Genomic DNA, 25828 nt, shown 5'->3' on the forward strand with positions numbered 1-25828 from the left:
ATGGCACCTTTCCTTCTTAAATATTTAATGGAAGTTATTACTATATAGTCAATATATTCTTGCCTGCCGAAAAGTGCACACTTTTGGAAAATAACTGTCTATGCAAGAATGAGGTTAGGACATATGAAATTATTGTTTTCATAATATTGGCTTGAAAGACTGCAGAGCTGAAATAATATGCAATTTTAGAAAACTCAAGACCTACAGTTAAAATTGAATTCCTCCTTTTAATTTTAGCACAGTACTGAGATGGGTAGAGTGATTCTGAAGCTCTCCCCTGAATCCCTGAGGATGTGACCAGTGATGTCTGGGGCTGCAGAATTTAGCCATTAATGTTCACTATATACCTGATCCCAACAAGTGCTCAGCACCTGCAAATTTCTCTGAAGTCTATCTAAAGAGGGTTCTTAGCACCTCTAAGGATCAGGCCCCATATGCAGTAGAGGAAATGGAAAACAGCCTGAACACGTGAAAAAAAATTTCTCTAACCTCGGTCTGCTAATGGTACAATGTGTTTTGGAGTTAAAGGGACAAGAGGACAATATGGATGGCCTGGCAGAAACAGGGCCGGCTCTACGTTTTTTGCCGCCCCAAGCAGTAAAAAAAAAAAACCTGCCGAATTGCCGCCGATGGTGAGACCCAAGTCAAAAGAGTCACCGCTGAATTGCCGCCGTGGGAAACAATGAAGAGGGGCTGCCGCCGAATTGCCGCCGGGGCTACTGGAGCGCCACCCCAAGAACAGCCGGAGTGCCGCCCCTTCAGCAGCACCGCCCAAGCCACCAGCTTGTTTAGCTGGTGCCTAGAGCCGGCCCTGGGCAGAAGCACCTAAAAATCCCTACCCATACCCAAACATAGTGTATGAAAGCAAACTCCTTTCTTCATACCAACTGTATAGATGGTTACACAGCTTCTTGTGGGAGTCTAGCTGTAGCACAGGATTATAATTGTGCTTGAAAGAAATGGCACAATTTCTACACTTATAGGACTGGTACTGCTCCTACGGAAAGCAATGGAAATTAAACCACTGAGTTTGATGGGAGTATGAGCAGGTCCAAAATGGTTCTGGCTTTTAAGATTTTCCATCAAGTTCTCTACGGCTTGTGGAAAATTCAATAAAATTTTAAGATCACTATCCACCAATCAATGATCAATTAAAATAATCCTAAAAATATTTTAGAAGTAAGCTGTCTGAACAAGCAGGCTACGCTCTGTAGAGAAACTAGCCAACATACTCCCAGGTCTGATAAGCAATCAACTGAAAGCGCCATCATTCAGAAAATGTATGGTTGTCCTGATATAAGGTGACGCCTTCTTTAAAATGAGAAAAGAGCACATCTAATTCCTGAAACAAGCAAATCAGTTTTAGTCACAAACTCTATAAAAATAACTTTTGTAATGACAATTACTGCCTGTGATGAGGTATATAAACATTACACTCAGATAGAAGGGGTTAGAAAGCTGTTCTGGACTCAACCAGCCCTGCTCCACTGCAGCTGCAAAGCCTGCTCTATCTGGAGGAGGAGTTTAAAACAGAGCCAGATAGCCCTGGTGAAGATAGCTCCTCAGTCGGGTATAGTGCAGTGGTTCTCAACCTGCGAGCCACTTGCGACCCAACCAGCACCCAGCTGCAGCCCATGTAAGATTCCCAGGGCCATACAGATACTATATATATACTGTGTGGATGCAGCCCACATAACACATACAGAGCTACATACGCGGCCCACAATGGTAAATTCGTTGAGAAACACTGGTATAGTGGGAGACTGTGGTGGAGGGGTGTGCAAGTAGCAGCAGCTATCCTAGGTGCTGAAAAAGCTTGTCCTTAAGGATTAAGGAATGCTTCACACTATCTTGTCTTGGAATGTTGGTGAGACTGTGACCATGTCCTGGATTGGGAAGGGAAATAGTAGGAAGTGGTCTAGGGAGGCAGCCTCCAAACATTCCTGGGTACTTGATCTTAATTCTATTTTGCAGGGCCCTGGGTCGGAGCTTGGTAGAGAAGAAGGGCCTGGGCTCCCCTACCAGCCAGCCATGAGGGCAGTATAAACACACACCTTCTGGAGATAAGGAGGATAAAGTCATCATAAGCCCTGAAGTAAGGGTGTGAGGTCTTTGGGGGGCCCTGGTTAGGACAGAGACTCCTTTTTGAGGGAATGCTGGACTTCTATACTTTGTTGGACTCTGTGGCCCCGAAAAAGGGCAGACTTCAATGATGATCTGACTGGAGGGCTGAATTACTATCTGCTAAAAGAGAGATTGCCACTTCGCTGGAGTGACCACTAGCAGGGGACACTAGAGATGGGGGAGAATTGTAGCCAGAAACCTAATCACTAGGCTGTAACACTGGTAAGCCCTTTCCAATGCAATGCAGCAGCAATGTTTTAAAAGTTGGAGATTCCCCCTTTTCTTCACAAATACTCACTAAAGGAATAATTGGTTGCTTATTCATGCCCATACCGAAAGTATCTAATTTTTATGCCAATGGCTATACTGTCTGCTGTTTTGCCATAATTCTGAACAAATGAAGAGGTTTGATAGGGGAGATCTCTATCCAGTTCCTGCCACACTTCTATTTTCTAGTAGCTTTCTAAAAGCTCTATGTATTAGCAAACTCATGTAGGACCATCACCTGCCTCCTATATATTACTTATCATGTTAAGAAGTCATAACTCTTAGCCTTGCTTCCATCCTCCCATATTAATAGTATTTCCTCTTTATCCAATAATCTGATTATTCTGAAGATAATGTTACCAAGAGAACACTTCAGAAACATTGGAAAACTGAACGGTTTAAAAACTTTGGATTTGTGTGACTAACTTTCTCATTTTGTAAGCATAGCTGCCTTCTGTCTTTAGTCATACTTAAGATTAGTCTTTTAAATTACACCTAAAGCATGACGTACCTACTTTATTCCAAAGGACTAGTTGTTAATTGCTTTACCTAGCATCAGAAAACTTCTGTCTGGTGGCAGGGTAGGGTTAGCTACCCCAGGAATGGTTCCCTAAAATTAAGGTAATCAGAGTGAAATGTTTGGTCTTCAGCTCTGCTGCCTGCACTGTTCTAGTGAGAACTATTCATTGAACACTAGATAAGCAGCCTGAGGGTCAAGTACTGCAAGAAACCATAAATGCTACCTCACAAGTAGATAACTGCCATCATGATACCTGTGTAACATCCATGTACTGTAGAAAAATACAAATACTAGGTAAATGACACCTACAGAGAAAGTATTAAAGCTTGATCCTTTTACTTCAAAAACATAGGTCCCTACCACTTGAGCTAAAGATTTCCCCTAGCTGGCAGTAGTGGTAAGGACCTTTGCCTTGTGAGGGCATAGTCATACACAGCCAGTACCATGAAACTGGACACAGAACTGCAGTTTTTTGAGGTCAAATAATATTATAGCCTTGATGAAGAGGCAGGAAACCAGTTTACCTCTTATCTAGAAGTGGGTTGCCAGCAGAAACACTTTAAAAGGATCCATTTATAAAGTTTTGAAGGCTTTATTGTTGTTGTTACAATAGTCTGTTAATTAACCAACATTTTGATTAGCCTGGCATTTGTTTTTCCATAGGTTTTTTTTTTTTTTTTGCTGTGCCAAATAAACTGATTCAAATTCTTGCATATCTTAAATTTACAAATACACTCAATTCAATAGTCCTGTTGTTTGACGGAAAGGCCACTAAAGATTATTTCCAGAAAATGAATTTAGTCTTTCATTGCTTTTCTTGTGAGGCAAAGAATGACAATTGTCAGACAGTCTGCAACAGCAAGGGGTAGGAGAGAGAGGGAAGCAGCAGTTTTTGAATCTAGATTCCACAGCTGTGAAAATTTGTGTTAATAACAGAAAAACATCCTTGTATCTTTGAAAACTGACAGCTCTTACCGTTCTTTCAGCCAATTTGACAACCTTCTTCCGCCGTTCGCAAAGCAAAACTTAATAAGCATGTGGATGTCCCTGAAAAACACAAGAAGCAGAGAGACCATTGTTCCATAAATTGTGCCAAGACTGGAAGTACTATTGTATGGAGCTGAGTGCCAACATACAGCTTCTCAACCTAATATGATTTTTAAAAATGCAGTGTTGTACCCAGGGAGTAAAGCTGCAATGATATGACTTTCAGTGATCTTCAGAGTCACTGCTTATGACAAGGCAAAGTCACAGAAGGCATTTCCCATTTGGTTCAGATGCTGCTAGGCAACTGAGTAGGCTTCTGCTGAAACCTCTTTACAACAAAATTCAAAAAAATCACAATGCATTAAAAATATAATGCAAGATACAGTATAACAGACTCCTCTCCTATTCTTTTTTTTAAATATATTTTGGAGAATGGTAGGCCTGTGCTTGAAATCAGTGACCTAACACATGGTGGCCTGTTTAGTTATTACTATTGTTACAGGTACACTAATCATGTCGTCTTAAAAACCAAAATCCAGTGCCATATAACACATGCTAAAATAGCCCTGTATTAGAAACAAATAAGTAAACTTGCCTACAAAAATACACAACTTTGGCATTTCTCCTGTAAGAACCAGTGGTTCCATGTACATCTGTCAGAGATGGAGAGAATACTTAGTCCTGCCTCAGTGCAGGGGCCTGCACTAGATGATCTATCAAGGTCCCTTCCATGCTTATATTTCTATGATTCTATTATTAGTCTGGCTGGAATTAATATTCAGAAGAAATATCTTGTTTAATTGTATTAGTTAATCCAATCCATTAAGGATAATTTACCACAGGACTGAGGATGTCTAAAGTGAGACTGGAAAATATACCAGGAGCAAAAACAACAGTGCCCAGTGGTAGATTACATTAACCACATAATGGATTAAAACTACCAGAATACAGCCATCAAGAAATTTTTCTTGAATCACATACATAAATAAAACTCCAGATATGCTAAGGAAGGTGCTTTGTCCCCTTTCTGTGATTTTTAGCACCAGTGTGAACGTAATCTAGTGTGGTGCCTTTAGCTGCAGGAAGTAACAAAATTGTATGTCCTCGCATTACACATACTTACGAAGCTACAAGACAACTTCTCTAATCTACCTATCAAAGTTTCTGAAATTCTTCTTCCAAAACAGGTGGAACAATAATACAAACAATCCAGAAAACAAATAAAAAGCATCTTGGCAGACTGTGGCTTGTGCTAGATAGAAAAGGGGATGGATTTTACTCTGTTCTTGTAAGACATTGATCTAAAAAAGATCACTCTTCATCCCTGAATTCTATAGCATAATTATATATATAAAAAAGCAGGGGTCTTGGATGTCAGTGCCAGAGAACTCTTGACCAACACTAATAAATCTGACAAGTTTTTGAAATTTGTCTTAAAAAACTTTTAATCAATCTGACAGAGGATGAAAAAATTGAAAAGGAGTGAATACACTCCCAAATATATCTCCAGTGGTCTTTACATATGTTGTCATTGCACACATAGAAAAGGTAGAAAAATTCTTAACTTAATTTTAAAGCAACATTATGCATTCAAATCATAGAATCGTAGGACTGGAAGGGACCTCAAGAGATCTAGTCCAGTTCCCTGTACTCATGGCAGGGCTAAGTATTACCTAGACCAAATAATATATGTTTTAATTGTACTTGATCAGCATAAGCAGAAAAATTCAGTCTTGGTGCTCTAAGTTTTGCACCGTTAATGTATCTCTATACTGCTAACAAAAAAACTTTCTCTTCTATCTTATACAACACTGGTTAGAACTTTAATTTCATAACACATGTATTTTGGAAAAAAATCCAATTATCAGTTACAAGCCACATATGATCTGTTTTTTTCCAATTGTCAAAGGCCAGTCAGAATTTCGCTACCATACAGTATTTGAGTGTCTCAGGATGTGTCTATCTTCCCTTGTAAATTTTCTGCCTGGTTTGGTAATTTATAAGTACAGGGCAACATCATGTCTTAATATAGAAACTTCCAATAACTACGGGAAGTCATTTGATGCAGGTTTATTTGATGTAATTAGTAAACAGGATGCTTTGTTTATCTACATCAGCTCTGATAAGTAAGCGCCATTTAGTCCCACATCATGTTTAGCAAAAGGAGTACTAAGGAAAAATCCCATTACAAATGGAAGAAACATACTGGCAAGTTAAACACCTACACAGAAAATATATTTGTCACAAAATGAAAGTGGTTTAATAGGGTCACTGTGTTCCAGAAGCAGCACTGAAGGGAGCTGGTAGTCAGAGAAATGTGTTGAATCTGTACAAACCCAACCTTGGGCAACAATGTTCTCCCAAAGTATCATTTCTATTAGCAATTCAGACTTCATCTGCTGAGCAATTCAACCTGGAGGTCAGGGGCAGAATTCTGGCATTACTTAGTTTAGAACATCTTATTCCCCATTAGCAAACTTTCCACAAATAAAACATACATACACTGCACTTCTTTTAGCCAAAGGAAAAAGTAAAGAGTGAAAAAAATCAGAGATAGGACTAAAAACAAAGACTTCGGTGGGGCAATGTTACAGGTAGGAACCTGCTAAAGTTTAAAAATGTTTATTAATGTTAATTAAAATATTAGGAAATACAAAACGAGGGCCATATTGCATGGTCCACTTTTAAGATGCTCTCACAGTTCTCATTTTAAAAAAAAACAATGCCATGTGTAGCCTACACAACATTCACCATTAAGAATCTGATCAAAAAAGAATAAATGTTGACTGAACCCATCTTAATTCATGTCTCCAATAATAAGATAAGAGAACTCAATCAAACTGGACCAAAATCTTAAATTCTAATATTCTTATTGTGGGCCCTGATACTACAAGCAAAAACTCCTACTGCAGACAATGAGACTCTTACCTGTGTATAGGGTTGCCAACTTTCTAATCGCACAAAACCAAACATCCCAGCCTTATCCCCACCTCTTCTCCAAGGCTCCGTCCCTGCTCGCTCCATCCCCCCTCCCTCCATCACTCACTCTCCCCCACCCTCACTCACTTTCACCAGCCTGGGGCAGGAGGTTGGGGTGCGGTAGGGGGATGAGGACTCCAGCTGGGGGTGCAGGCTCTGGGTTGGGGCTGGAGATGAGGGATTTGGAGTGCAGGAGGGGGCCGGGGCAGGGGATTTGGGGGCTGCAGGCTCCAGAGTTTGGGTGCGGGAGGGCACTCCATGCTGGGGCAGTGGGTTGGGGTTTGGGAGAGGGTTTGGGGTCCTGGCAGCACTTACCACGGCTCCCGACACATGGGCGGCCAGGGAGGCTCCGCATGCTGCCCTCACGCCTGCAGGTGCTGCCCCCGCAGTTCCCATTAGTCGCAGTTTCCGGCCAATGGGAGCTGCAGAGCTGGCACTAGGGGCAGGGACAGCACACGGAGCATCCCTGGCCACCCACGCGCCTAGTGGCTGCAAGGACCTGGCTGCCGCTTCTGGGAACCATGCAGAGCTAGGGCAGGCAGGGAGCCTGCTTTAGCCCCGGGCCCCTGCTGTGCCGCCGCCCAGACTTTTAAGAGCCCTGACGGCAGTGCCGACCAGAGCTGCCAGGGTCCCTTTTCAACTGGGTGTTCCAGTCAAAAAATGGATGCCTGGCAACCCTACCAGTATGGTGTGTTTACAAGGATTTGAAACTCTCAACTCCCTCTGATTTTCATGGAGCTCAAAAAACGCATGTGGAAAGATTCTGGCAGTGCTGGCAAGCTTTCTCTCACCCTGCACTCCTCCAAGGGAGTGCTGGAAGGAGAAGTGTGCTGCTTACTCCAACCCTTCCATCTAGCAGTGGACCTGCCATAATGTGACCCTATATGTAAAAACTGCCAACCCCAAGTGTTTAAAAATCACGAGTCAGGACCCCAAAAAACATGACTAGCTTAAAAACCATGAATTTAAAAACTACATTTTTGGTCTCTCTTTTCTGGTTTGGAGCCTTTTGGAGTCCCATTTTCCAACTTTTCTCTGCAAACATGGAGGCTAGAAACTTTTTAAATGAAAGCTTAAATTCTCATGTCTCCAGGAGCTGGAACTTTAAAAAAAAAAAAACACCCCATAAAAGCCAACAACACTGCCTATAAACAGTTTCTCTTCACATGAAAACCACAGCAGGTCCTTCCTTGATATTCTGCATAAATCTCATCACAGAGGGGAAGAATTTATTTCAGTGAGAAATTCATAGTAAACATAATCATGGCTTTTCCAGACTATTTTCAAGGTGTCCCCATCATCCTCTTATTACAAGAATACAGCTCCTAGAACAATGTACGGCTGGAAATCCCTTACTCTCTGCAGCGTAGCATGCTAGTGGCCAGAATACTGTCCATTTGCTCCCTACTGTGCAGGCATCCCCAATGGTTGGGTTGAGAAAGGAGGAGGAGGGGGGTCACTTGTAATTTCCCCACACAGACACTTCTTTCATGTGTTCCTAGAATCTGAATCCTTAAAGGTTCCCTGTGTGCAGCAGGGAAGGAGCAGGCCAAACTACCCAGTGGCAGCGGCGGCTCCTGCTGCTCTAGCCCTTGTTTACTTAGGATTGGGACAGCTTTGAAATGTCCATTTTGGAATGGAATATGTTCACCAGCCTTGCAGTTCTGGCCTTACCAGTCTGTTTTTAAGAGTTTTTGCGGTTCTTTTGGACAATAACTTGTGCCCTTTTAGTGGGCTCACTCTTCCACCCATGTATGGGGTAGCCTGGGGCCCTTTATACCCAAGACCTTAGTCCATTCCTCACCGATTGGAGAGACACACACATAAGGAAACTTGTGTTGGGGAAATTCAATTATTCCACAAAATGCCAAGATAGCTTGAATGTTAGTTATATATGGGCTCTCATTTCATTAGTAGGGTAAGTCTTCACTACTTGTTTTGCTGATGCCACTCATCACTGTTGGAATCAGTGTGCAGTTTGGGGGGGAATCTCTAATGCAAACAAGGATAAGCTTTTCGTAGTGCCAACTGTAGCTTCAAATGACCAAATGTGCCTCCCTCCAGTTAAACTTGTTTTGTCAGCACATATGGTATATGCAGTGTTTAGTCTATTCAAAGATTATGAGTAAATGAATGTTCTCATACCAATCAGAAATGACCTTTTCCAACCAGAAGAAATTCAATCTTCAATTTCAAATAACTGACTATAATATTTGTCTGAGAATCAATACAAACCAAGAAGAGGTTTGCCCTCATGCAGAGATAGAGTGACCCTGAGTTGCTGGCTATAGTTTCTTGAGTCCTGAAATTATGTCTAGAATTAAGCGGAGAGTTGCAGAGTGCAAGTAAATAAAAAGGGAGAAAATGTAACAGTCTGAGGAGGGGGGGGGAACATCCAAGTGCTTGGTTTGGCCTAGAAACTTTCCACTTCGCAGACAGTATTAGATGGCAGCCGAGAAAGACTGATACCTTCCAGGTATTTAATCTGTAGCATAAACCTTGCAACATGGCTGGCATAAGATGCAAAGAATGCAAGGCCTCTCACTGCGATGGGTATTTCATATCTGCTTATGACTTCTAACAGTGCATTGAAAACCTCTCTGTAACAGGGTGGCTCACTCTTAAAGGGCTAGAGCTAGTCAACCCTGATTACAGAATGAGCCACACTTGGGAGAGGTCAGGGTGACTCCACCACATAGAGAGCAGCAGGAGGCTGCAATGAAAAGGAGATGCCCAGGGAATCATACAGAGACTACAGATTCTGTGAAAGGTTTCTACAGGGAAGGCCCCAAGAGGGCAAGAGGCTTCAGCTAGACACTGATTGAGAGAAGGGTTTAGGCCTGGAAGCAGAACCAGAAGTCTGAGCTTCAGCCAAGTAAAGTCTGGGAGTTAGGGTTGCCAGTTTTGGTTGGACAGTTTCATCAAAATCTTTAATTCCTGGAGACTCCAGGACAATCCTGGAGGGATGGCAAACCTACTGGGAGTACTGGGACCAGCATCTACTAGAGAGCCTGATTGGGAGGAGGGTTTGGGGGCCTTGAAGCCAGAGGGCTGAGCACCAGCCAGGTGAAGCCTTGAAACGTTTTGATCTGGGACCTAGTTCTTGGTAGAAGGTCTAGGAACTCGCTACCTAAAGGGAGAAAATGAATGAACTTGGGTTGAAGCCTGGGGGGCGGGAATTTAAGGACTCAGTAATGGAACCCCAGGAGGGGACTGTTTTAATTACCTGTGGACGCTAAGTTAAAGGGCCCTGAAGAGGGGAGAAATGGGTAGCAGTGCACCACAGAGTGATGTCTGACTACAAGCAGGTGCACAAGAGGCAGCTGGCCCTGATTCACTTTCTTCTGAAGGGATTGCTAACTTTAGAAAGGAAAAGAATGAAGGAACATAAGTGTAAATAAAATAGCAAATGGTACGTCTCCTAACACAAGAACAAAGGGACAGTCTGTGAAAGATGGCAAGTTCAAAAGTGACAAAAGGGGGGGAAAAAACCTCACACAATGTGTAAATAAACCATGGAACTCAGGCATGGCCTGTGACAATGAGGCCAAGAATTCAGCAAGATTCAAAGATGATCTGGAGACTTATGTGTAACAAGACTATCCAGACATTTTGGAAGGGATACTAAACATCATGCTACAGGGTTTAAGGTAGTCTCAAACTATTGGGTGTTAGGATGAGACCCTCAAAGTGGGGCGGGGAAGGGGAAGACCTTCCCACATCTGCCTACTGTGAGGCTTCTTGCATCTTCCTTAGAAGCATCTGGTTTTGGCCACTTTCAGAGGTAAGATATTGGACTAGATGAACCAGGGGTCTGATCCAGAATGGTAATTCTTGTGTTCTTATCCTAACATGGGTTGGACTCTTCTCTCATTGTGTGTGAAATGCACATAACTTCCCTCCTCCCCCGTCTCCCCGCCCAGGAAATAACCATGTGGGTTCAGTATAGCCATAACCAGAAATAATCAACCAATCAGAATTAAAAAACCAGAAAAATTCAAAGTGGATTTTTGCACATTAATAGTTAGTCACAATTTACATTAAGATCCTACTAACAGTTTAAAAAGAGTGAAATGGTTTAATAAAGATCAATTATAGATTGTTATAAGTCCAGCAGATCAACAGGTTGCTTATAGGAATGGTTAGATAACCATCTGTAACACTTACAAGGATGTGCTTATAGTTGTCTGTAACACATACTACTTATGCCTGTAAGAAGTTCATAACTTTTATTAACCCTTTATATTACATTCTGTTTATAAAGCATGACTGATTGTCCCTTACTTTGCTGACAAGTGGCCATTACTGGGTGACTCCACCTAGGATGCCCTCCTGCAGCATGGCTGCCTCAATTTCCCCTTTCAGTTACCTCAAACTCTATGCTAGACTCTCTTGCTTAATCCTTCCTGGGGACCACTTTATTACCAAACATACTGCAAATAGTTTCTAACAAGCCCTAAGATGTAATCCATATCACCACCCATGTATATAGTTCTTAAAACCCAGTCCTTCACAGCCAGAGCCCCCACAGGCTCTCTGCTGGAAGATCATCTTTACTGGTAGAGCAGCCCTCATTCCCCTAGCCCTCTCTCTGCGTTCTGCTCTCCGGCCCTGGACATATCAGTGGTAAACTCCTCCACTGCTCCCTTGCCTTCAGCCCTCTCCAGTTTAGAGCCAGAAGGCAACTTTCTTTGCTGCTCCTCCAGCCCTGGCTTAGGGCCATCAACCTCTTGCTGCTCTCTTGCCTTCAACCTTCTCCCACGAACCACACAGTCTCAGGGTTCTGGCAGCTGTAGCCTCCTGGCTGACTCAGTCTGATCTGATTCACTGAGTTTCTCTTTCACTAAACCTTTACCACTCCCCCCACTGCCCTTTTGTCTTAGTTGGCCAAATAGGAGTACCTGTTCTGGCACAGAGGAGTTGGACCTACTTTACTACTAGGCCAGCCATCCTGTGAGGAAACCAAATAGCACAATCTTAGCTCGTACTGAAGCACTAGTAACTTTCATGTGAGTAAAGACTAAGCAGTCTAACCAGGACCTGGCCCACCCAGTTAAAGCACTGTTACAAGTCTATTAGAACAGGCTAGTGTGATTCTGCTTTACAAAACAAACAGTATGTGAATTACACAGCTACAATCACCTGCTGATAAAACTTGCATTTAGCCTTTTGTCTCACAAAGTCTCTGGTGTTAAAATTATATGGGGTATATGTCAGACGTGTTTTTGGACCTCCTTTGTCCTGCCCTGTTGTGTCACACAAACCAAGTCAAGCAGCAATAGAGGCAAACAAGCCCTCCAGTCATCATTTATAACCTTGTTAGAAAAGTTTAGTCTGCCAAACTGCAGCTCCCAAAAGGTATGGATTTCTTAGGAACCAGGCCAAAACTAGAAGTACAGCAGCAATAAAAGTGGAAATGTAATTTTAACTTGCTGAATAAGTAACATTGCTTAACACCGTTAATGAAAGAAAAAATGATGGAAAAGAACACTTAATCTAGCGGTGTATCATAAGCTCTAACAATCTTCTAGCACAGCACTTATTGGGAAGTAATGAGTATAGTCAGTGAACTACTGCACTGAGAACTAGCTTAATAAGTCTCTTATAAATATTCAGAAGCTCCTCCATATTAGCTGTTCTCCACACACTAAAGGGTGAATGTCTCTTATAGAACAGCTCTAGACATAATGCAGAAAACTTTGAATCCTTAGTTCCATGACCATGGTCCCTCCAATATGATTGTGGAAGATGGTACTTAATACTTCACAGAAGACACTTAACCCCTTCACAGAATCAGTCACAGTATTACATCAGCTTCTGCGGCACTTGAAAAATGTGCATAAACAGGGGAAAAACATTTTCAGTTTGTTTTATCCACCCTAAAAGACAGGAACATTGTGAATTACTTTAAACAATGTTTTCCAGCTTATCCAAAACATTAACCTTCCATTGTTCTGATCCTCCCAGTTGTACACATGCCAACAGACAATATCTTTTACGATCATCTTGGGTTTATCATTCCCAACAGCCGTCTTAAATTTAGCCTGCAAAACAACCCTAAACAAGAAAGGGTAGGGGAAGGAAGGGAATCAAAATACCACACAAGTAGGCAGTTATTTTTTACTCGGAATGTAACAGAAAACCTCCAAGAGGCCAAGATGTTCCAGCTGAGTTAACTAAGAGTTCCTGCAGCAGTCACTAAGAGTACTGTAGAAAAGCAATGCATAATATTCAAGATGTTGAGAAATATTTGATAGAAACAAAAAAGATTATGGAAGATATATCTACTGGTGGACCACAACACATTAAAAGATCATATTCACTATACTTTGTAACCAGCTATATAAAATGGCAGCAGGAACTTCTGCAACTTTAGAACAACCTTTGTGAACCCTGCATTTTGCTAAATGCTAATTTCTAGTTTGTGTTAAATAATTTCAAATCGTACATTTAAATGGTAAATAAGTCTACTCTGGAGGGCTTTCTCTCCACACTCATCCAGATAATGTAATTCTCTCCAATATACCCTTAGTTGGGGACATGGACTCCAAACTTTTGAGCCATGAGACGGTAGCTTTAAACAGTGGAGTCCCACTCATCAAGGATGCTCATGGGATGCACCAAATAACTGCCTACACCTGCCCTAGCCCATTAACCTGTCCAGCCAGCCCTCCCTGACTGGCTCTGGCTATTTTGGGAGTTGCATTGGTCAGTCATATGTCACTCATGGGAGATGGAAGTGGCTTGCACCACTGAGACCCCTATCCTGTGGGCTTCACAACTTGGATTCTCCCAGCAGAAGACAGCATAACCCAAGGGTGAATAAACACCTTCCTACACAACTTTTGGGTTAAGACTTCTCCACTTTGTATCCACCAGCCAGAATATCTGGCTAAAATGCCTACTGTAGTATCTTAAGTTATCAGGAACTTCTTATATCAAAGTATTTAGACATGAGAGTGAGGCACATAAACATGAACTGAGCATGTCTGTATCACATTAGTAACAACAGCCCATTTCCTAAGGGTCCAATCCTACATGGTATAGGGTGCCTTCATCTTTCAATGACTGCCCTAAACACTCAAAGGCCAGTTCAAAGATGCACTGAGCAGGTCTCTTTGAAGGAATAACCCCAGAATATTAAACATTCCTTGTACTTATTGACCTTGGTCTTGACATTCCCCATACCATTTCATTTCTTTCAATTTCATAACCTCAAAAGTATTTTACATAGCTTTCCATAAAGAACTGACTCTCAAAAGTTCCTTGCACAAACAATACATGTCAACAATTATAATTATTAGGGAAGGGAAGAAACCTCCAAAAGCCTGATATTTTGACTTATCAGAAATCAGTCATAGAATCATAGAATCATAGAATATCAGGGTTGGAAGGGACCTCAGTCACTTGATTTTATCTGAAATGACAAGAGTGCTCAAATATTTTTTTTGTCCCTTATTAGAAAAGTCTCAAGTGACATTTGCTTCAAGAAAGACAATGCTAGCAGGCAATGAAATGTCAAATGCCTCCCCCGGAGAAGTAAACTTGGTGTATGATTCTCTTAAATACACCAATAACTCCACTGCATCCAATGAAGTTAAACTGGTATAAATCAGGGGTAAGTTAGAGGAGAATCAGGCTATGAATTATTAATATTTGTGTAAATGTTTTATTCCTGAATAATTTCCTTTATTATAATTTCTCTACAATCGGTAGAGGAAAATTCCTTGCCTGATTTATTTTCACCAATTAGCACCCTCCGACCTGGTGCAAATATTTTATCTTCAGTGCAACTACTACAGGCAGTAAGAACAATCAATCCTGAACTCAAGAAAAGAATCTGCCTATTCCAGCCTTTTTGCTCATCTGATTATAGCTACTCTCATTCTGGACTCTTGTATAAGTAAATTCTACCCACACAAGTTTGTGCACCTAGATGAGCCAATAACTGTGTTGTGTCAGCAGGCTCTTGTGCATATTTGATTCCACTTTAGTTCCTCAGGCCAGCGATAGCTATTCTATACAGGTTCTTAGAACACACTCATCGCCACAGTATCTGAGAACCTTGCAGTAGTGCATTAAGTAGTATGACCAACAGTGGCCATGTGGTGTTTGTTCTCTCGTCCCTTACCCGGGGGGGGGAGAAGTGTATGCAGTGGAGTGTCTTGTTTGGGTTTCTTTTTTTAAAAATATACATGTTCCTATCCTATTAGAAAAGGCAAGGAAGACACCTTCCACTTGGAGCAGAAGGTGGTGAGGTTTGTAATGATCCTTAGTTCCGGGAAGGCAGGTTCATTTTACAATCTCAGACTAGCCACTGAGAAATGCCTGTCTTCTACACAGATGAGCTTTACCCTTATTGTAGAGTTCCGCTTTGCCAGAGAGCAAAGTTGTCGACCATGGTCCTCATCCCAGAGCTTTAGATGGTCTTCTAAATATTCTGGGCCTAAACAATAGAGCACCTTAAAGATAAGGAAAAAGTCCTTGAACTTTATTCAATATTCTGTGGGATGCCAGTATAAAGAGCAAATGAAAGTGTAGAGAGATGGTTCTTAAGTGCTATAATACAAATAATTACTAATAGCTCTCTACTTGTTTGAGAGATATGTGTAACTGAATATTTTTAAAGCCATTTCAATCCTGAGGTATAACCTTGGCTCACTGCTTCCAAAAAAATCACTCTCTCCTTTATGAGCTTTCCCATTTGGCTGCAAAGTACAGCTGCTTTTCCCCAGACCTCAACTCCTTTGCATTGGGAATAGTTGTGTTATTCTGGATTTTTTTATTGCTATTGGCCTCATTGTGCTAGGCACTATATATAGACTTAGACATTCACTGCCCCAAGATTTTATCATCCAAACAAATAAGATGGGGAAAGGGTGAGAGGGGAAACAGACACAGAAATGAAGTGAATTATTCAAAGTCATGGAACAGGACAGTGGCAGAGTTGGGAATGGAACCCAATGTCTCCTCACTCTCAGCAAGAGTAATTACTAGACAACAAGGACTCTCCTTTCTTGAGGAAGGGAATCCATGTACCATGGGGAACATTCTGTATTTGCAAAAGATGGACCAGATTACCTAATGGGTCACTTCCATCTGTAACTGCTATGATTTATCTTGCATTGACTCACTTTTCATGCATCCGATGAAGTGAGCTGTAGCTCACGAAAGCTTAAGCTCAAATAATTTTGTTAGTTTCTAAGGTGCCACAAGTACTCCATTACTTTTCTCCAGTCACTCTGGTTCCAAAGCATTATCATACTTGTACCCCTTTTTGACTTGAGCGGTTACTCAAAATTCAAGATCCTCTGGGTTGTTTTGGTCAAGAGAAATTAGTGTTGGCGCCAAGCATTTCTTTGGCATAATTGTTTATTTACAAAGATTGAACAAAATCCAGTTTCCTTGAACACAGGAAGACTCAAACAGGAGATTCTCTTTGCTCACACCTCCAAGCTTCTTTCAACCAACATGCAACCCAAAAAGCTTTCTTTGTGCTTTCTCAGAACCGTGCTCCCAGTACTTGTTCTGCTGTCTCCTCGGCTTTCTTCTTCTTTTTTGTTTGTTTGGTGTTTCTGACTGTTTCCCACTGACACACTGATCCAATTTAATCAACCCCCTGTCACGGAGTTTATCAGATTACAATGAAAGCCCCCTTCGGCTGCATGGCTAACTCCTACTCCAGCCTTGCCATGTGCCTTTGTTTTGGGCAGAGGCACCTATGGATTTATCTGTCTATCCCACAAAGGAGCTCAGTTGCTTTTTATATTTATTCTGAATAAATAGCTGTTATGCCCACCAGTTTCAGTGAGATTTAATCCAATCCATAATAATACTGTAGCCTACTTATTCTCAAATACTTTTGCAGTAACAAAAGCTATGAAAGAGCTATCTGGTTTTCTCTATTTTCTTTCGAAAATTTGAGAATAGAAATTTTGTTCTTGCTTGCTTAGTCTGCAAAAACTACTAGTTTTTTCTCCAAAAGCACTCCTCATCTTTCAAATTTAATACATTAGGTCATAATGTAGTCTGCGTGGTTATGTCCGTCTTCTAGGAATGGAGCAAGAGAAGTGTACTGAATAACATGGTTAGTGCTGCAGCTGAAGAGTCAGCCCTAGGTATCAGTGTTGACTATTTCATTACTGTTCGAGGCACACAAGGAAGGAGATTAATCTCATGAAGATCTATTCCACGTAGAGTCTTGTTTTGGCTCTTCATGGGTGGAGCTTGGGAAAAGTACCACTATTTTTAAAAATCGCATTTCAACACCAGTCCAGAACTAATAGTTCTGAGCTCTCCCACTAGCTACAGATAAGAATAGCCACTCATCGCAGCACGGCAGATGTGATATAAAACATATAACATTTTACAGTTGAGGTCAGTCATCACTCAGAGTGCAGGAAAATCTTGAAGATTGCAGTATGAATTGGACTGGATCTTGCAACCCTACCAGCTAGAGGATAAATTTCCAACACCTTCTTCGAGGATCCAGCAGTCAATAGTAATAGCAAAATCTGAAAAGAGCAGATGCATGACTCAATTGGAATACCTAGACAAGTTGTGTACTTTCTATAGATAATACAGCAAGTTTCCCCCTAAAGTTAACAGAAGGTATGGTAAGGCCCAGCTTTAATGGATTGACCCATGAATTGAGATGAAATATTGGACCTGGAAACCTCAGAATGTATATTCCTGGTTCCCAAAATGAGATTTTGTTGATTTTGCCCCGTACCTTGGTTGTGCCCTTCACAAACTATACAACATTTTAACCGTGAAACTTTCAACTTCTGCCCAGATAACGTTTAATTGTTCTTGTGACACCAAAAGCATGAAGAGCTGACTGAATTATAGACTAAAATAGAGATAAACCAGGAAAAAAAAGACACCAAGCTTTGTGTACTAAGGCAAGGAAAGGCTTCTGGCAGAACAGGACTTGACACACATAATGCTACATTTACCAGAAACACTGCTCTCCTACAGGGAAGGAAATAAAAACAGCTTGCTCAATCTGAAAAGGAACTGTTTGGAAGGATGCTTATCCTTGTTTCTAAGTTTATCTGTTTAACTGTGGGCAAACTAACCCACTAGGCAGCCTTAGAAAGGTACAGATTTCAATATTCTTAAAATGGCACAGTCTTAACTGGAGCTTTCATTAGTATAAATGGAAGTGGTATTTAGAGTCTCTCCACAGCTATAAAAAACCTGCACATGGATTTTTTAGAAAGCCTACAAATATTCTCAGCGACCAAAAATAAGCTAGCTAAAAAGTGGCTTCATATTTTTCACTTTGCAAAACTGTGCACATAGTTAAAACTAACATGCAGGGGGAAAAAACCCTATAACCTGTGTTGCCTTCAAGCTTCCTTGAGGTTCCATAGCTAATGTGACATCACCAAGATAGTGTATGTTAGAGTGTCAGAGGACCTAAAGAAAAAATAAAGTAAATTTAGGCTACCAGTATGCTAAATGCTCCTCTTAGCCATATTGTCTGGGGAATTTGGCACATATTTATAAAGTTAATCTGCCAATGGACTTTCTGAAAAATATCTTTAAGAATTTAATTCTATTAAAATACCTCTGATCTCAGTAAGTTTTACCAAAACGACACCATTTCAAGGGTCATATCCTAATACTGGAAATTCCAGAAAAGCCTATGAATCAAGTCGATGGGAGTTGGTCCCTAACTCCTTAAGAACCTTTTAAAGTCCCAGCCGAAGTATGGTCTTCTCTAGATCAATCACTAAGAGGCTCTTATATATTCCTTTTATTCTGAATTCAGCTATTAGAACATTAGAACAGCCATACTGGGTCAGACCAATAGTCCATGTAGCCCAATATCCTGTCTTCCAACAGTGGCCAGTGCCAGATGCTTCAGAGGGAATAAACAGAACAACTGTCAAGTGATCCATCCCCTGTCATTAATCTCCAGTTTCTGGCAGTCAGAGGTTTAGGGACACCCGGAGCATGGGATTGCATCCCTGACCATCTTGGATAATAGCCATTGATGGATCAATCCTCCATGAACTCATTTCTTTTTTGAACCCAGTTATATTTTGGCATTCACAACATCTCCTGGCAACGAGTTCAACAGGTTGACTGTGCATTATATAAAGTAGTACTTCCTTTTATTTGTTTTACACCTGCTGCCTATTAATTTCATTGGGGGTGACCTTTGGTTCTTGTGTTGTGAGGGGGTAAATAACACTTCCTTATTCACTTTCTCCACACCAGTCACAATATTATAGATCTCTATCACATCCCCCCTTAGTCATCTCTTTTCCAAGCTGAACATTCCCAGTCTTTTTAATCTCTTCTCCTATGGAAGCTGTTCCATACCCTTAAACATTTTTGTTGCCCTTCTCTGTACCTTTTCCAATTCTAATATATATTTTTGAGATGGGGCGACCATCACTGCACGCCGTATTCGAGGTGTGGACGTATCATGGATTTAATAATGGCATCTTGATATTTTCTGTCTTATTATTGATCCCTTTCCTAATGGTTCCTAACATTCTTTTAGCTTTTTTGAGTGCTACTGCACACTGAATGGATATTTTCAGAGAACTATCTATAATGACTCCAAGATCTCTTTCTTGAGTGGTAACAGCTAACTTAGATCCCATCATTTTGTATGCATAGTTGGGATTATGTTTTCCAATATGCATTATTTTGCATTTATCAACACTGAATTTAATCTGCCATTTTGTTGCCCAGTCACCACTGATCTTCCTTCAACATAACATTGAATTATCTGATCAAACGAATTACATCCTGCTTGTTCAAAGTTAAGTATAGGCTGCAAAACTTGTAACAATTCTCAGAATTGAACTTTTCATTAGCTGGAAGGTACAGCAGCTAAGGAAATGCCTCTATCAGTTTGCTGTCTTCTCAGTCAATTTCAGTAGAATTGGAGGTAAATGGCCAGAGATGACAACAGAACTTCTCATTTTAGAAGGCTGTAAATCTTTTCAGTGTAATCAGGAAATATCCCCTGGAAAAGAGAATCCCATGCTACTTACTGTTCAGCTGAATGCAGGTATTTGTTTAGCAGTATGTTATCCTTTCAGTCCACAAGGATCAATAATACTTTGTATTTATGTTGATTTCTAATTTTCAAAACCATTACTTTTTTAAAAACAGGAACAATAATACTGTCTGGCATATCACTTTCATCCCCTGTACTGAAACCTCCTTGAGAAGGCTTATGATTCCTTCATTCTTAATGATGTAACAAACTACAATTCTGTGGTAAGATATCAATGGCCATGTAAACATCAATCTTTCTGAAATTCAGTAGTACCAATATAATGGCTCTCTGCTCTGAAACCCTGATGAACACTTTCCTGTGTCAAGTTAAATGCATTGGTTGTCTCTTTGACCAGGTAGACTTGCATGGATAGGGAATGCAATAATCATCAATACAATGAGCGTTTGTAAAGGTTGAAAAGTACATTTACCACCTATTAAGCATGTCAGAGTGAAGGATTAGCAGGAAAGGCAAACATGGCAAAGATTTTTCCAAGAATGTATTTTCCTTTTGCACAGGACAAGATATGAACAGAAAATATGTTCCCACATGCTGGTGGGTGAACGTGACATACCAGGGTACAATCTAGACTAATGAGCAGCTGTGACACCCTTTCCCTGCAATCTTAGGTGCCTTATGATTCCTTGCTAAAGGAGTTCCCACCTGGGCTGCTCAGAAACAGTCTTCCAGCATGTAAAACACACCCTGAGTGTCTATGTGCAACTGCAGCCTGCCAGCCTCACGTGAGTTACACTCTGGCTCTCACCAGCCTTGGTTATACTGCAGGGTGACCCCAACACACCCTTTGTCTTTAACAGAAATAATATGCATACAACTTGCCACCCCAAATGAAGTTTCCCAGACACTTCAATTTAAACGCACTGGATTCAATAAAACAAGTTTATTAACTACAAAGAGAAAGATTTTAAGTGAGTACAAATAATGAGGCATAAAAGTCAGAAATGTTTACAAGAAAAATAAAGATAAAACACAACTGGTGGCCTAACTTAACTAACTGTTAAATTCAAAACAAAGTTTTCTCACCACATTCTTTCAGGAGTCTTATTGACCAAACTTCTTAGGTCAGGACCCCTCCCTCAGTCCAACAGCTGCTTATTTTGTTCCTTCAGGTGCAATGACTCTACGGGCAGGAAGAGAGAGATAGTACTTGGGGTGTTCATCTTTCCTTTTTATAGTTTCAGTCCCCCTCTTGAAAAATATTGCCACAGTTGAGCACACTACAATTACAGCTTTGGGAGCTACTTCTGAATAGAAGATAGTCAACAAGAAGATCTGGAAGTTAATTGGTGATCACTTGAAGCAAATTGTGGATGCTTCTGGTGCAAAGACCTTATTAACATTATAAGTAAAGTACCAGGTTTACAATGGCACCAGGCCCACACTCAGAAGGGGCCCTGCTCCCCACTCCTCCTGTGCTCTGCCCCCTCCCTGCCTCACCCTCCGCTCGCTCCTCTCTGCCCCCTTCCCCCATGCAAGTGTCAGGCAGGGCCTTGGGAGGAAGAGACAGAGCAGGGGTGGGGCATTGCAGGGGGCAGGGACCACAAAAGGTTAAGCTCTCTATAAGTAGTAAGGTTTTACATCTACAGGAGCTAAACTAATGAGTGGATTACTAGCAGAATGGAATATAGATCTGCATTTTCAGTCTGAAGTTTTTTCAATCAGTTTTAAATGCAAAGTCTACAAAGTCTACCTGAAACTATATGGACCATTGTATCCGTAGCTGAGGGAACACTTCACATGCTGAGATTATTCACAATAAAACTTTAAAACAAGTTTTCTTTTCAAATTTTTATAGCCCTTAAGTTGATTTTATTCCATTTAATAAATCTGTATGGTAGCTTGCCAACGGGCTCACTTGTCTAATCAGCTAAACAGTAAAATGAACCAGGGATTGGAGGGTAAGGATGTGTCACCAGGTGGCCTAAAACATCTTGTTCTCAAGAACGCTGCAGTTTCTTGCATCCTGGTTATAGCTTGTACCTCCTGTTAATTTCAGCAGTTTTAGGCATAGAAGAGGTAGCTAGAGAGCAACAATTTTTTAAATGGTGTCCTCTTATGAGAACTTCCTCAATTAGTGAGAAACAGAAGAAAAAGGTGAACAGTGAAGTTAGGGAGGAGGGAGTATACGCACATGTGTTTAATTTTAATTTGAGGTAGGAGCTTGAATGTGATCAAGTAAATTTACCAAGGTCTCAAGTTTAGGACTGTTTGATCTCGAAAGGCCATTTAGTGTCTTCCATTGTCATAAACCCCATTTAAAGCACTGTCTAAATATGGCTTTTCATTTACATTATCTTGCAGGCTGTGGTAAGGAAGCATTTGGTCCTGAATCAGAACCCACAGGAATTTAGCAAGTGGTATTTCTGTTTATAGTGAAATATTTACTGTGTAATTTACATCTGGATATGCCATCATTTCTTAGTATTTAACTCTGTAACAGCTTGCCTAAAGTAGAGATTTTGTTGTATAAATCAAGGAAGTAACAAAGTGGGGTAACTGAAGGAGGCATAGATTTCTGAATCAATTCAAAATATGTTCCTGGTGGTAGTTGTTATTCTGAGCAGGTGGATTATTGATTACAGTCATAATGGTGTCACTTTAGCTGCCATCAATAACTCACTACTTGTATTGTCACATTGAAATAAAGGAGAGCTAAACTAAAAATTTGTGGAGTAGTTATACCAGCATGTTATGACCCAGCCTGCAGCACAAGGAAGCTGAACATTGCCAGTTTAAATCAGGATTCATATTTGATACTACACTTGGCATTATATTGATAAAATAAAGTTATATGATACTTATTCAAGGACAGAAAAAGATTACATCTTAAACTTACTGGAAAACTCTTACATCTATGGGTCTTGCCTATAGTAAAATTTTGCTTTTGAAACCTTAGGAGCATTTTGTGTTTATTATTTACATAGTTGCAAAACTGGCACAGAGCAATTTTCATCATGGGCTATAGCTTTTTTGCAAATTGGCATGAATAAAGCTTTCTTGAATCACACTTTTGCCTTAGAGCTTTGTCAAGAATGTTAGACTGGTATTTAATAGGGGTTCTTTTTTAACAGAGTTTACTTCTAAATCAAAATTTCCATACTATATATTGTAGCAGATTACTATTTGCTAATTCAAATGACAGAGTAAGAACTACTGAAAAGTTTAATAGAGATATAGTGATCAGATCATAAGTGTAGTAAACACACACATGCATTCTGCACCCAAGGATTTTACAGCTGACCTGAATCCGTTACATGTAGCAAATAAGAACTATTGTGTAGTAGTGACATAGTTCAATGTCACTCTGGTCCCAAAATGGAGGCTGAGGCACAATAGGGAAAAGATTTTATACTTCCAGCAATTTAACCTTTAAACAGTTTCAGTCTGATATACATGGTTAGAAAGACTTGCTAGATGCCTCAAAGTGAAGAGCAGGACATCACTAAAAATAATTACACTAATAATTGCAAAGGGTTCTTCTGTATAAGTTCTAAAGGGATACTGTCAAGTTACATCTTTAAAACTTCAATTTTCTACAAAAGCACCATTTAAACAGCCCATCATTAACTTTTTAATTTCTTCAATAAACATTTTTAGGGTTTTTTCTGTATATTGGCTGATATTCAAAAGGTTCTCTTGCAAGCCCCAGAACAGTAATACCCACAATGCTTGGGACTACTTTCCTCTCTGTGCATACTCCTGCCTAATGCCGCTCAACTTTCAGGTTCAGCTTTGCTGTTACTGGTAAATGCTGTCTTGCAGAAACATGTACATGATTTCCCGGTCAGTACATGAGTGATACTGTCATGCTAGTGCACATCACAGGAAGTTAAACTGTCAATTAACATGAAACTGCACAAAATAACCAGAAGGAATTTTTTCTAGAATCTTTTAGAATAATTAATCTTAGAGGTGGGCTTTATCTATAGTTGCTAACAACTCAAGTGAATGTTTTTCAAGTACAAACAGAAATCCACTTAAGTGCCATCTTCAGACTGAGATTCTCAAATCCCAAGATATCCCACCTTTTATTAACTATCTTTAGAGCAAGGCTGCCAGGAGTTTGGGGTATTTTGGCATCTCCAACTCTTGCTACTAAAATGTGGTTTATAAAGGATTTCCTTTTTGAATCTTAAAATATTAAAAAATAAGTTAACGTGATCCTCTTATGTACATTCAGCTGTCTAACAAGTCAGCTAGTTACCTAGCAGCAGACCCAGCAATGGTGAACATTGTTGCTTAATTAAATCACACAGTAGTAACATCTGTTACTCATAGGTAGGGCTCTATCAAATTCACAGTCCATTTTGGTCAATTTCACGGTCATAGGATTTTAAAAATCATAAATTTCATTATTTCAGATATTTAAATCTGAAATTTCACAGTGTTGTAACTGTAGGGGTCCTCACCCAAAAAGGAATTGTGGGGAGGTCACAAGGTTATTGTAAGGGGGGTTGCTGTACTGCTACTCTTACTTTTGCGCTGCTGCTGCTGGCGGTTCTGCCTTCAGAGCTGGGCATCTCGAAGTGGTGGCTGCTGGCCAGGAGCCCAGCTCTGAAGGCTGAGTCACCGTCAGCAGCAGCACAGAAGTAAGGATGGCATGGTATGGTACTGCCACCCTTACTTCTGCAGGGCTGCTGGCGCGGCACTGCCTTCAGACTGGGCGCCCAGCTAACAGCTGCCACTCTCTGGCTGCCCACCTCTGAAGGCAACACAGCAGTACAGGTGGCAAAATGGTGACCTCCCTAAAATAACCTTGCATCCTCCCAGCAACACCCATTTGGGTGAGGACCACTAATCTGAGAAACACTGGTCTTCTTGTGAAATCTGTATAGTATAGGATAAAAGCACACAAACGACCAAATTTCATGGGGGAAGAACAGATTTCACAGTCTGTGACACGTTTTTCATGGCCACGAATTTGGTAGAGCCCTACTCATAGGACTACTATACATAGATGAGCCCTTCCATTGTTGTCCATAATCAGAATAATTCAATGCTCAAGGACTTAATTGCAAAAAATAAAGGTGACACTTTCTCATTGCATAACCCACATTAAGCAGGAATTGTGTATTGTAATGGAAAAAGCCCCATGGAGGAATTACACTGATATGCTTCCAAGTCATGTGCAGAAATTATGCTGCCATAACAATTGATTAACAGACTATTAAATCCCTGGCTAGAGTGGCTTTGGTTTCACTAACTTGTTTAACACTGCAAAAAAAAAAAAAAGATAAATTAAGCAAAGACATTTTTACAGTGATAAGTGATATATTTTCCCTACAAAGAAATATCTTCATTGGAGCTGAAAGCAGAGTACTTGTTTATATATGAATGCGTTTATCAAATCAGATGAATTTCTAGAACCTAAGAAACATCTACACTGTATCTGTTACACACACTTAACCTGGGTCTGTTTTTTGCAAGGATAATCCTTTATCTAGTTTATATATTTAAAAAACAAACAAACAGTTCAACTAACTCTGCTCTGGACTGATTTAATATACACCTTTCTGAACTTGCAGTATTCCCAAAGATAACACATTTCCAATTAGACAATTCAAAATGGATCCAATTGGGAAATCTCCCTAAATACATTTTTTAAACCATGGTCAAGATTTTAAACATTTCTAAATCATTTCTCTATAGGTATTAATTTTGAATTTTTAGATTTTGTTTTAACAAATGTTCAGAGATCTGAACACTGTCAAAACTACCAAGTGTGCACTTCTATTAGACTTCTATTAAAAGTGCACTTTGTAATGTAAACAAGCACACAAGACAACAATGTACAATGCTGTACCAAGTCTGTGGCCACCTAGGACCTTGTCGTTATGCTGCATACTGCTACCACTCAGAACTTTATAGCAACTATAGGAATTAATTTAGATCATCTTATTCCA

The 25828-nt window shown here is 40.4% G+C and overlaps 1 protein-coding gene across 16 annotated transcripts in view; it reads right to left on the reverse strand.

Moving 5' to 3' along the window:
- The window catches only part of ARVCF (ARVCF delta catenin family member), a 446960-nt gene that overhangs the window by 413171 nt on the left and 7961 nt on the right, over positions 1–25828 (reverse strand). For all 16 annotated transcript variants that reach the window (XM_048822053.2, XM_048822054.2, XM_048822067.2 and 13 more), the window contains one exon: positions 3887–3958. The gene's annotated coding sequence lies outside the window, so the exon portion shown is untranslated. The remainder of the gene's footprint in view (positions 1–3886; positions 3959–25828) is intronic.

The sequence above is a fragment of the Caretta caretta genome, chromosome 15, assembly GCF_965140235.1.
Source record: "Caretta caretta isolate rCarCar2 chromosome 15, rCarCar1.hap1, whole genome shotgun sequence".
NCBI classification, from domain to species: domain Eukaryota; kingdom Metazoa; phylum Chordata; order Testudines; family Cheloniidae; genus Caretta; species Caretta caretta.